This window comes from Hippocampus guttulatus, chromosome 21 (genome assembly GCF_054856545.1).
Source record: "Hippocampus guttulatus isolate MCC_2025c chromosome 21, RoL_Hgut_1.0, whole genome shotgun sequence".
NCBI lineage: Eukaryota > Metazoa > Chordata > Actinopteri > Syngnathiformes > Syngnathidae > Hippocampus > Hippocampus guttulatus.
The window spans coordinates 45,001-55,000 of record NC_141281.1 but is presented as its reverse complement, the minus strand read 5'-3'; positions in this window follow the sequence as shown (position 1 = coordinate 55,000).

Sequence of the window (10,000 nt, the reverse complement as noted above, 5' to 3'; positions counted from 1 at the left end):
TGCCGCTGGGGGTACCAGGGGTAAGGCTGAGGGTACCAGGGGTGCCGCTGGGGGTACCAGGGGTAAGGCTGAGGGTACCAGGGGTGCCGCTGGGGGTACCAGGGGTAAGGCTGAGGGTACCAGGGGTGCCGCTGGGGGTACCAGGGGTGCCGCTGAGGGTACCAGGGGTAGGGCTGGAGGTACCAGGGGTGCCGCTGAGGGTACCAGGGGTAAAGAGCGGGCCGGCCCGGCGGGCGAGTGTGGCCGGGAAAGAGGCCTCTCGGTCGGATTGGGAGTTTGAAAAAAATCCCCCATTCATTTCCAATGGCGGAGGTACCAGGGGCAAGGCTGGGGGTACCAGGGGTAAAGAGCGGGCCGGCCCGGCGGGCGAGTGTGGCCGGAAAAGGGGCCTCTTGGTCGGATTGGGAGTTTGAAAAAATTCCCCCATTCATTTTCAATGGCGGGGGTACCAGGGGTAGAGCTGGGGGTACCAGGGGTAAAGAGCGGGCCGGCCCGGCGTGCGAGTTTGGCCGGAAAAGGGGCCTCTTGGTCGTATTGGGAGTTTGAAAAAATTCCCCCATTCATTTTCAATGGCGGAGGTACCAGGGGCAAGGCTGGGGGTACCAGGGGCGAAGCTGGCTGGGGGTACCAGGGGTAAGGCTGAGGGTACCAGGGGTGCAGCTGAGGGTACCAGGGGTAAGGTTGAGGGTACCAGGGGTGTTGCTGGGGGTACCAGGGGTCACCATTCATTTTCAATGGGGGAGGTACCAGGGGCAAGGCTGGGGGTACCAGGGGTGTTGCTGGGGGTACCAGGGGTAAAGAGCGGGCCGGCCCGGCGGGCGAGTGTGGCCGGAAAAGGGGCCTCTTGCTCGGATTGGGAGTTTGAAAAAATTCCCCCATTCATTTTCAATGGCAGATGTACCAGGGGTCGGTGTCCGCCAGACGGCGGTGTGGTAGGCAAAAGGCGGGCCGGCTCGGCGAGCGTGCGTGCCCGGGAAAAAGGCCTCTTGGCCGGCGTGAGAGTTTAATAATAGCGGGCCGGCTCATCGAGCGTGCGTGCCCGGGAAAAGGGCCTCTTGGCCGGCGTGAGAGTTTAATAATAGCGGGCCGGCCCGGCGAGCGTGCGTGCCCGGGAAAAAGGCCTCCTTGCAGGCGTGAGCGTTTAATAATAGCGGGCCGGCCCGGCGAGCGTGCGTGCCCGGGAAAAAGGCCTCCTTGCAGGCGTGAGCGTTTAATAATAGCGGGCCGGCCCGGCGAGCGTGCGTGCCCGGGAAAAAGGCCTCCTTGCAGGCGTGAGAGTTTAATAATAGCGGGCCGGCTCGGCGAGCGTGCGTGCACGGGAAAAAGGCCTCTTGGCCGGCGTGAGAGTTTAATAATAGCGGGCCGGCCCGGCGAGCGTGCGTGCCCGGGAAAAAGGCCTCCTTGCAGGCGTGAGAGTTTAATAATAGCGGGCCGGCTCATCGAGCGTGCGTGCCCGGGAAAAGGGCCTCCTTGCAGGCGTGAGAGTTTAATAATAGCGGGCCGGCTCTGCGAGCGTGCGTGCCCGGGAAAAGGGCCTCTTGGCCGGCCTGAGCGTTTAATAATAGCGGGCCGGCTCATCGAGCGTGCGTGCCCGGGAAAAGGGCCTCTTGGCCGGCCTGAGCGTTTAATAATAGCGGGCCGGCCCCGCGAGCGTGCGTGCCCGGGAAAAAGGCCTCCTTGCAGGCGTGAGAGTTTAATAATAGCGGGCCGGCTCATCGAGCGTGCGTGCCCGGGAAAAGGGCCTCCTTGCAGGCGTGAGAGTTTAATAATAGCGGGCCGGCTCGGCGAGCGTGCGTGCCCGGGAAAAGGGCCTCTTGGCCGGCGTGAGAGTTTAATAATAGCGGGCCGGCCCCGCGAGCGTGCGTGCCCGGGAAAAAGGCCTCCTTGCAGGGGTGAGAGTTTAATAATAGCGGGCCGGCCCGGCGAGCGTGCGTGCCCGGGAAAAAGGCCTCCTTGCAGGCGTGAGCGTTTAATAATAGCGGACCGGCTCTGCGAGCGTGCGTGCCCGGGAAAAGGGCCTCTTGGCCGGCCTGAGCGTTTAATAATAGCGGGCCGGCCCGGCGAGCGTGCGTGCCCGGGAAAAAGGCCTCTTGGCCGGCTTGGGGGATTGAAAAAAAATCCCCCATTCATTTTCAACGGGAGGGGTCGGCGGTACCGCTTGGTGTCCGCCAGACGGCGGTGTGGTAGGCAAATGGCGGGCCTGCACGGCGAGCGTGCGTGCCCGGGAAAAAGGCCTCCTTGCAGGCGTGAGAGTTTAATAATAGCGGGCCGGCCCGGAGAGCGTGCGTGCCCGGGAAAAAGGCCTCTTGGCCGGCGTGAGAGTTTAATAATAGCGGGCCGGCCCGGCGAGCGTGCGTGCCCGGGAAAAAGGCCTCCTTGCAGGCGTGAGCGTTTAATAATAGCGGGCCGGCTCATCGAGCGTGCGTGCCCGGGAAAACGGCCTCTTGGCCGGCGTGAGAGTTTAATAATAGCGGGCCGGCTCATCGAGCGTGCGTGCCCGGGAAAAAGGCCTCTTGGCCGGCTTGGGGGATTGAAAAAAAAAAATCCCCCATTCATTTTCAACGGGAGGGGTCGGCGGTACCGCTTGGTGTCCGCCAGACGGCGGTGTGGTAGGCAAATGGCGGGCCTGCACGGCGAGCGTGCGTGCCCGGGAAAAAGGCCTCCTGGCCGGCGTGAGAGTTTAATAATAGCGGGCCGGCTCTGCGAGCGTGCGTGCCCGGGAAAAAGGCCTCCTTGCAGGCGTGAGAGTTTAATAATAGCGGGCCGGCTCGGCGAGCGTGCGTGCCCGGGAAAAAGGCCTCCTTGCAGGCGTAAGAGTTTAATAATAGCGGGCCGGCTCATCGAGCGTGCGTGCCCGGGAAAAAGGCCTCTTGGCCGGCGTGAGAGTTTAATAATAGCGGGCCGGCCCGGCGAGCGTGCGTGCCCGGGAAAAAGGCCTCCTTGCAGGCGTGAGTGTTTAATAATAGCGGGCCGGCTCATCGAGCGTGCGTGCCCGGGAAAAGGGCCTCTTGGCCGGCGTGAGAGTTTAATAATAGCGGGCCGGCTCATCGAGCGTGCGTGCCCGGGAAAAAGGCCTCTTGGCCGGCTTGGGGGATTGTAAAAAAAAATCCCCCATTCATTTTCAACGGGAGGGGTCGGCGGTACCGCGTGGTGTCCGCCAGACGGCGGTGTGGTAGGCAAATGGCGGGCCTGCACGGCGAGCGTGCGTGCCCGGGAAAAATGCCTCCTGGCCGGCGTGAGAGTTTAATAATAGCGGGCCGGCTCATCGAGCGTGCGTGCCCGGGAAAAAGGCCTCCTTGCAGGCGTGAGAGTTTAATAATAGCGGGCCGGCTCGGCGAGCGTGCGTGCCCGGGAAAAAGGCCTCCTTGCAGGCGTAAGAGTTTAATAATAGCGGGCCGGCTCATCGAGCGTGCGTGCCCGGGAAAAAGGCCTCTTGGCCGGCTTGGGGGATTGAAAAAAAATCCCCCATTCATTTTCAACGGGAGGGGTCGGCGGTACCGCTTGGTGTCCGCCAGACGGCGGTGTGGTAGGCAAATGGCGGGCCTGCACGGCGAGCGTGCGTGCCCGGGAAAAATGCCTCCTGGCCGGCGTGAGAGTTTAATAATAGCGGGCCGGCTCGGCGAGCGTGCGTGCCCGGGAAAAAGGCCTCTTGGCCGGCGTGAGAGTTTAATAATAGCGGGCCGGCTCGGCGAGCGTGCGTGCCCGGGAAAAGGGCCTCTTGGCCGGCGTGAGAGTTTAATAATAGCGGGCCGGCTCAGCGAGCGTGCGTGCCCGGGAAAAAGGCCTCCTTGCAGGCGTGAGAGTTTAATAATAGCGGGCCGGCTCATCGAGCGTGCGTGCCCGGGAAAAGGGCCTCTTGGCCGGCGTGAGAGTTTAATAATAGCGGGCCTGAGAGTTTAATAATAGCGGGCCGGCTCGGCGAGCGTGCGTGCCCGGGAAAAGGGCCTCTTGGCCGGCGTGAGAGTTTAATAATAGCGGGCCGGCTCATCGAGCGTGCGTGCCCGGGAAAAGGGCCTCTTGGCCGGCGTGAGAGTTTAATAATAGCGGGCCGGCCCGGCGAGCGTGCGTGCCCGGGAAAAAGGCCTCCTTGCAGGCGTGAGAGTTTAATAATAGCGGGCCGGCCCGGCGAGCGTGCGTGCCCGGGAAAAAGGCCTCCTTGCAGGCGTGAGAGTTTAATAATAGCGGGCCGGCTCCGCGAGCGTGCGTGGCCGGGAAAAAGGCCTCTTGGCCGGCGTGAGAGTTTAATAATAGCGGGCCGGCTCGGCGAGCGTGCGTGCCCGGGAAAAGGGCCTCTTGGCCGGCGTGAGAGTTTAATAATAGCGGGCCGGCTCATCGAGCGTGCGTGCCCGGGAAAAGGGCCTCTTGGCCGGCGTGAGAGTTTAATAATAGCGGGCCGGCCCGGCGAGCGTGCGTGCCCGGGAAAAAGGCCTCCTTGCAGGCGTGAGAGTTTAATAATAGCGGGCCGGCTCCGCGAGCGTGCGTGGCCGGGAAAAAGGCCTCTTGGCCGGCGTGAGAGTTTAATAATAGCGGGCCGGCTCATCGAGCGTGCGTGCCCGGGAAAAGGGCCTCTTGGCCGGCGTGAGAGTTTAATAATAGCGGGCCGGCTCATCGAGCGTGCGTGCCCGGGAAAAGGGCCTCTTGGCCGGCGTGAGAGTTTAATAATAGCGGGCCGGCCCGGCGAGCGTGCGTGCCCGGGAAAAAGGCCTCCTTGCAGGCGTGAGAGTTTAATAATAGCGGGCCGGCCCGGCGAGCGTGCGTGCCCGGGAAAAAGGCCTCCTTGCAGGCGTGAGAGTTTAATAATAGCGGGCCGGCCCGGCGAGCGTGCGTGCCCGGGAAAAAGGCCTCCTTGCAGGCGTGAGAGTTTAATAATAGCGGGCCGGCCCGGCGAGCGTGCGTGCCCGGGAAAAAGGCCTCCTTGCAGGCGTGAGAGTTTAATAATAGCGGGCCGGCTCCGCGAGCGTGCGTGCCCGGGAAAAAGGCCTCCTTGCAGGCGTGAGAGTTCAATAATAGCGGGCCGGCCCGGCGAGCGTGCGTGCCCGGGAAAAAGGCCTCCTTGCAGGCGTGAGAGTTTAATAATAGCGGGCCGGCCCGGCGAGCGTGCGTGCCCGGGAAAAAGGCCTCTTGGCCGGCGTGAGAGTTTAATAATAGCGGGCCGGCCCCGCGAGCGTGCGTGCCCGGGAAAAAGGCCTCCTTGCAGGGGTGAGAGTTTAATAATAGCGGGCCGGCCCGGCGAGCGTGCGTGCCCGGGAAAAAGGCCTCTTGGCCGGCGTGGGAGATTGAAAAAATTCCCCCATTCATTTTCAATGGCGGGGGTACCAGGGGTAGAGCTGGGGGTACCAGGGGTAAAGAGCGGGCCGGCCCGGCGTGCGAGTTTGGCCGGAAAAGAGGCCTCTTGGTCGGATTGGGAGATTGAAAAAATTCCCCCATTCATTTTCAATGGCGGGGGTACCAGGGGTAGAGCTGGGGGTACCAGGGGTAAAGAGCGGGCCGGCCCGGCGTGCGAGTTTGGCCGGAAAAGAGGCCTCTTGGTCGGATTGGGAGATTGAAAAAATTCCCCCATTCATTTTCAATGGCGGGGGTACCAGGGGTAGAGCTGGGGGTACCAGGGGTAAAGAGCGGGCCGGCCCGGCGTGCGAGTGTGGCCGGGAAAGAGCCCTCCTGGCCGGCCTGGGAGATTGAAAAAATTCCCCCATTCATTTTCAATGGCGGGGGTACCAGGGGTAGAGCTGGGGGTACCAGGGGTAAAGAGCGGGCCGGCCCGGCGTGCGAGTGTGGCCGGGAAAGAGCCCTCCTGGCCGGCCTGGGAGATTGAAAAAATTCCCCCATTCATTTTCAATGGCGGGGGTACCAGGGGTAAAGAGCGGGCCGGCCCAGCGTGCGAGTTTGGCCGGGAAAGGGGCCTCCTGGCCGGCCTGGGGGATTAAAAAAATTCCCCCATTCATTTTCAATGGCGGGGGTACCAGGGGTAGCAGTACCGATTTTGGTCGTTAGGGGCGCTGTAGTAGGTAAACCAGATATGCGGAGTTAGGGGGTCAAGAAGGCGAAAGGCTTAGAAAGTGACCGTTCACCAAAATACTTTCCGAAACGTATATAGGGGGGCATGTGTCGGACGAGTCACCATGCTTTCTCGATGCTGGAGGTACCAGGGGCACAAAGTTGGCCGGGAAAGATGCCTCTTAGGCGGATTGAAAGCATGAGAAAATGCCCCCCATTCATTTTCAATGGCGGAGAGCGGGCCGGCCCCGCAGCCGAGTGTGGCCGGCGGAGAGGCGTCTCGGTCGGATGAATGAAGCGTGGAGCCGGCCTCTGACGGCGGAGCTCCGCACTTTCGAATATTTTCTATCTCCCCCTCCGGGCGGTCGACGGCAGTTGGGAAGGCCGCCCGAGAGGCGCCCGGGGCGGATACCTCGGGCGAAAAGCCGGCCTCTGACGGCGGAGCTCCGCACTTTCGAATATTTTCTATCTCCCCCTCCGGGCGGCCGACGGCAGTTGGGAAGGCCGCCCGAGAGGCGCCCGGGGCGGATACCTCGGGCGAAAAGCCGGCCTCCGACGGCGGAGCTCCGCACTTTCGAATATTTTCTATTTCCCCCTCCGGGCGGCCGACGGCAGTTGGGAAGGCCGCCCGAGAGGCGCCCGGGGCGGATACCTCGGGCGAAAAGCCGGCCTCTGACGGCGGAGCTCCGCACTTTCGAATATTTTCTATCTCCCCCTCCGGGCGGCCGACGGCAGTTGGGAAGGCCGCCCGAGAGGCGCCCGGGGCGGATACCTCGGGCGAAAAGCCGGCCTCTGACGGCGGAGCTCCGCACTTTCGAATATTTTCTATTTCCCCCTCCGGGCGGCCGACGGCAGTTGGGAAGGCCGCCCGAGAGGCGCCCGGGGCGGATACCTCGGGCGAAAAGCCGGCCTCTGACGGCGGAGCTCCGCACTTTCGAATATTTTCTATTTCCCCCTCCGGGCGGCCGACGGCAGTTGGGAAGGCCGCCCGAGAGGCGCCCCGGGGCGGATACCTCGGGCGAAAAGCCGGCCTCTGACGGCGGAGCTCCGCACTTTCGAATATTTTCTATTTCCCCCTCCGGGCGGCCGACGGCAGTTGGGAAGGCCGCCCGAGAGGCGCCCCGGGGCGGATACCCCGGGCGAAAAGCCGGCCTCTGACGGCGGAGCTCCGCACTTTCGAATATTTTCTATTTCCCCCTCCGGGCGGCCGACGGCAGTTGGGAAGGCCGCCCGAGAGGCGCCCCGGGGCGGATACCCCGGGCGAAAAGCCGGCCTCTGACGGCGGAGCTCCGCACTTTCGAATATTTTCTATTTCCCCCTCCGGGCGGCTGACGGCAGGTGGGAAGGCCGCCCATTCATTTTCAATGGCGGAGGTACCAGGGGTGCCGCTGAGGGTACCAGGGGTGCCGCTGAGGGTACCAGGGGTGCCGCTGAGGGTACCAGGGGTACCGCTGAGGGTACCAGGGGTGCGGCTGAGGGTACCAGGGGTACGGCTGAGGGTACCAGGGGTGCGGCTGAGGGTACCAGGGGTGCGGCTGAGGGTACCAGGGGTGCCGCTGAGGGTACCAGGGGTACGGCTGAGGGTACCAGGGGTGCCGCTGAGGGTACCAGGGGTACGGCTGAGGGTACCAGGGGTGCCGCTGAGGGTACCAGGGGTGCGGCTGAGGGTACCAGGGGTGCGGCTGAGGGTACCAGGGGTGCCGCTGAGGGTACCAGGGGTGCCGCTGAGGGTACCAGGGGTGCGGCTGAGGGTACCAGGGGTGCCGCTGAGGGTACCAGGGGTGCCGCTGAGGGTACCAGGGGTGCCGCTGAGGGTACCAGGGGTGCCGCTGAGGGTACCAGGGGTGCGGCTGAGGGTACCAGGGGTAAGGCTGAGGGTACCAGGGGTGCCGCTGAGGGTACCAGGGGTGCCGCTGAGGGTACCAGGGGTACGGCTGGAGGTACCAGGGGTAAGGCTGGAGGTACCAGGGGTAAGGCTGGAGGTACCAGGGGTTAGGCTGGAGGTACCAGGGGTAAGGCTGGGGGTACCAGGGGTAAGGCTGAGGGTACCAGGGGTTAGGCTGGGGGTACCAGGGGTAAGGCTGGGGGTACCAGGGGCGAAGCTGGCTGGGGGTACCAGGGGTTGGGCTGAGGGTACCAGGGGTTGGGCTGAGGGTACCAGGGGTAAGGCTGAGGGTACCAGGGGCGAAGCTGGCTGGGGGTACCAGGGGTGTTGCTGAGGGTACCAGGGGTGCCGCTGAGGGTACCAGGGGTTAGGCTGGGGGTACCAGGGGTTGAGCTGAGGGTACCAGGGGTAAGGCTGAGGGTACCAGGGGTGTTGCTGGGGGTACCAGGGGTCGCCATTCATTTTCAATGGGGGAGGTACCAGGGGTAGGGCTGGGGGTACCAGGGGTAAAGAGCGGACCGGCTCGCCGGCCGAGCGTGGCCGAAAAAGAGGCCTCCTGGCCGGATTGAGAAATTAAAAAAATTCCCCCATTCATTTTCAATGGCGGGGGTACCAGGGGTATGCAGTACCGATTTTGGTCGTTAGGGGCGCTGTAGTAGGTAAACCAGATATGGGGAGTTAGGGGGTCAAGAAGGCTAAAAGGCTTAGAAAGTGAGCGTTCACCAAAATACTTTCCGAAACGTATATAGGTGAGCATGTTTTGAATGGGTGACCTCCAGGGCGACACAGGGGAGGCCCCTAAGAGTATAATCAGACCATCGTGAGGGTGTTTCCAGCCACCCAAAAGCACTGGAACGGCCTCTGACGGCGGAGCTCCGCACTATCGAATATTTTCTATTTCCCCCTCCAGGCGGTCGACGGCAGTTGGGAAGGCCGCCCGAGAGGCGCCCGGGGCGGATACCCCGTGCGAAAACCCGGCCTCTGACGGCGGAGCTCCGCACTTTCGAATATTTTCTGTTTCCCCCTCCGGGCGGTCGACGGCAGTTGGGAAGGCCGCCCGAGAGGCGCCCGGGGCGGATACCCCGTGCGAAAACCCGGCCTCTGACGGCGGAGCTCCGCACTTTCGAATATTTTCTGTTTCCCCCTCCGGGCGGTCGACGGCAGTTGGGAAGGCCGCCCGAGAGGCGCCCGGGGCGGATACCCCGTGCGAAAACCCGGCCTCTGACGGCGGAGCTCCGCACTTTCGAACATTTTCTGTTTCCCCCTCCGGGCGGTCGACGGCAGTTGGGAAGGCCGCCCGAGAGGCGCCCGGGGCGGATACCCCGTGCGAAAACCCGGCCTCTGACGGCGGAGCTCCGCACTTTCGAACATTTTCTGTTTCCCCCTCCGGGCGGTCGACGGCAGTTGGGAAGGCCGCCCGAGAGGCGCCCGGGGCGGATACCCCGTGCGAAAACCCGGCCTCTGACGGCGGAGCTCCGCACTTTCGAATATTTTCTGTTTCCCCCTCCGGGCGGTCGACGGCAGTTGGGAAGGCCGCCCGAGAGGCGCCCGGGGCGGATACCCCGTGCGAAAACCCGGCCTCTGACGGCGGAGCTCCGCACTTTCGAATATTTTCTGTTTCCCCCTCCGGGCGGTCGACGGCAGTTGGGAAGGCCGCCCGAGAGGCGCCCGGGGCGGATACCCCGGGCGAAAACCCGGCCTCTGACGGCGGAGCTCCGCACTTTCGAATATGTCCCCCTCCACATCGCACCCATACACAAACTGACCGATATGCAACTTAAGACCCGCCTTCGGAGGGCCCCCACCGGCCCCGGCCCCCGCGCCGGCGCTTGGAGGTTCAGGCTCCTTCGGCTTGCGGGTCGACCCCCCCCTATGTCTCACTGCGAGACGGCGAGACCATTCGAGTCTTTTTCCCTCCTTACAGGTCGCACCAACACAACCACTGACCGATATGCAACCAAGACCCGCCTTCGGAGGGCCCCCACCGGCCCCGGCCTCGCGCCGGCGCTTGGAGGTTCAGGCTCCTTCGGCTTGCGGGTCGACCATTCCCGGGGCCGCGTCGAAAGCCTCGGCGCGGACCTCATAGCGAGACCATAGCCGGCTCCCCGCGCTACGCGCGAT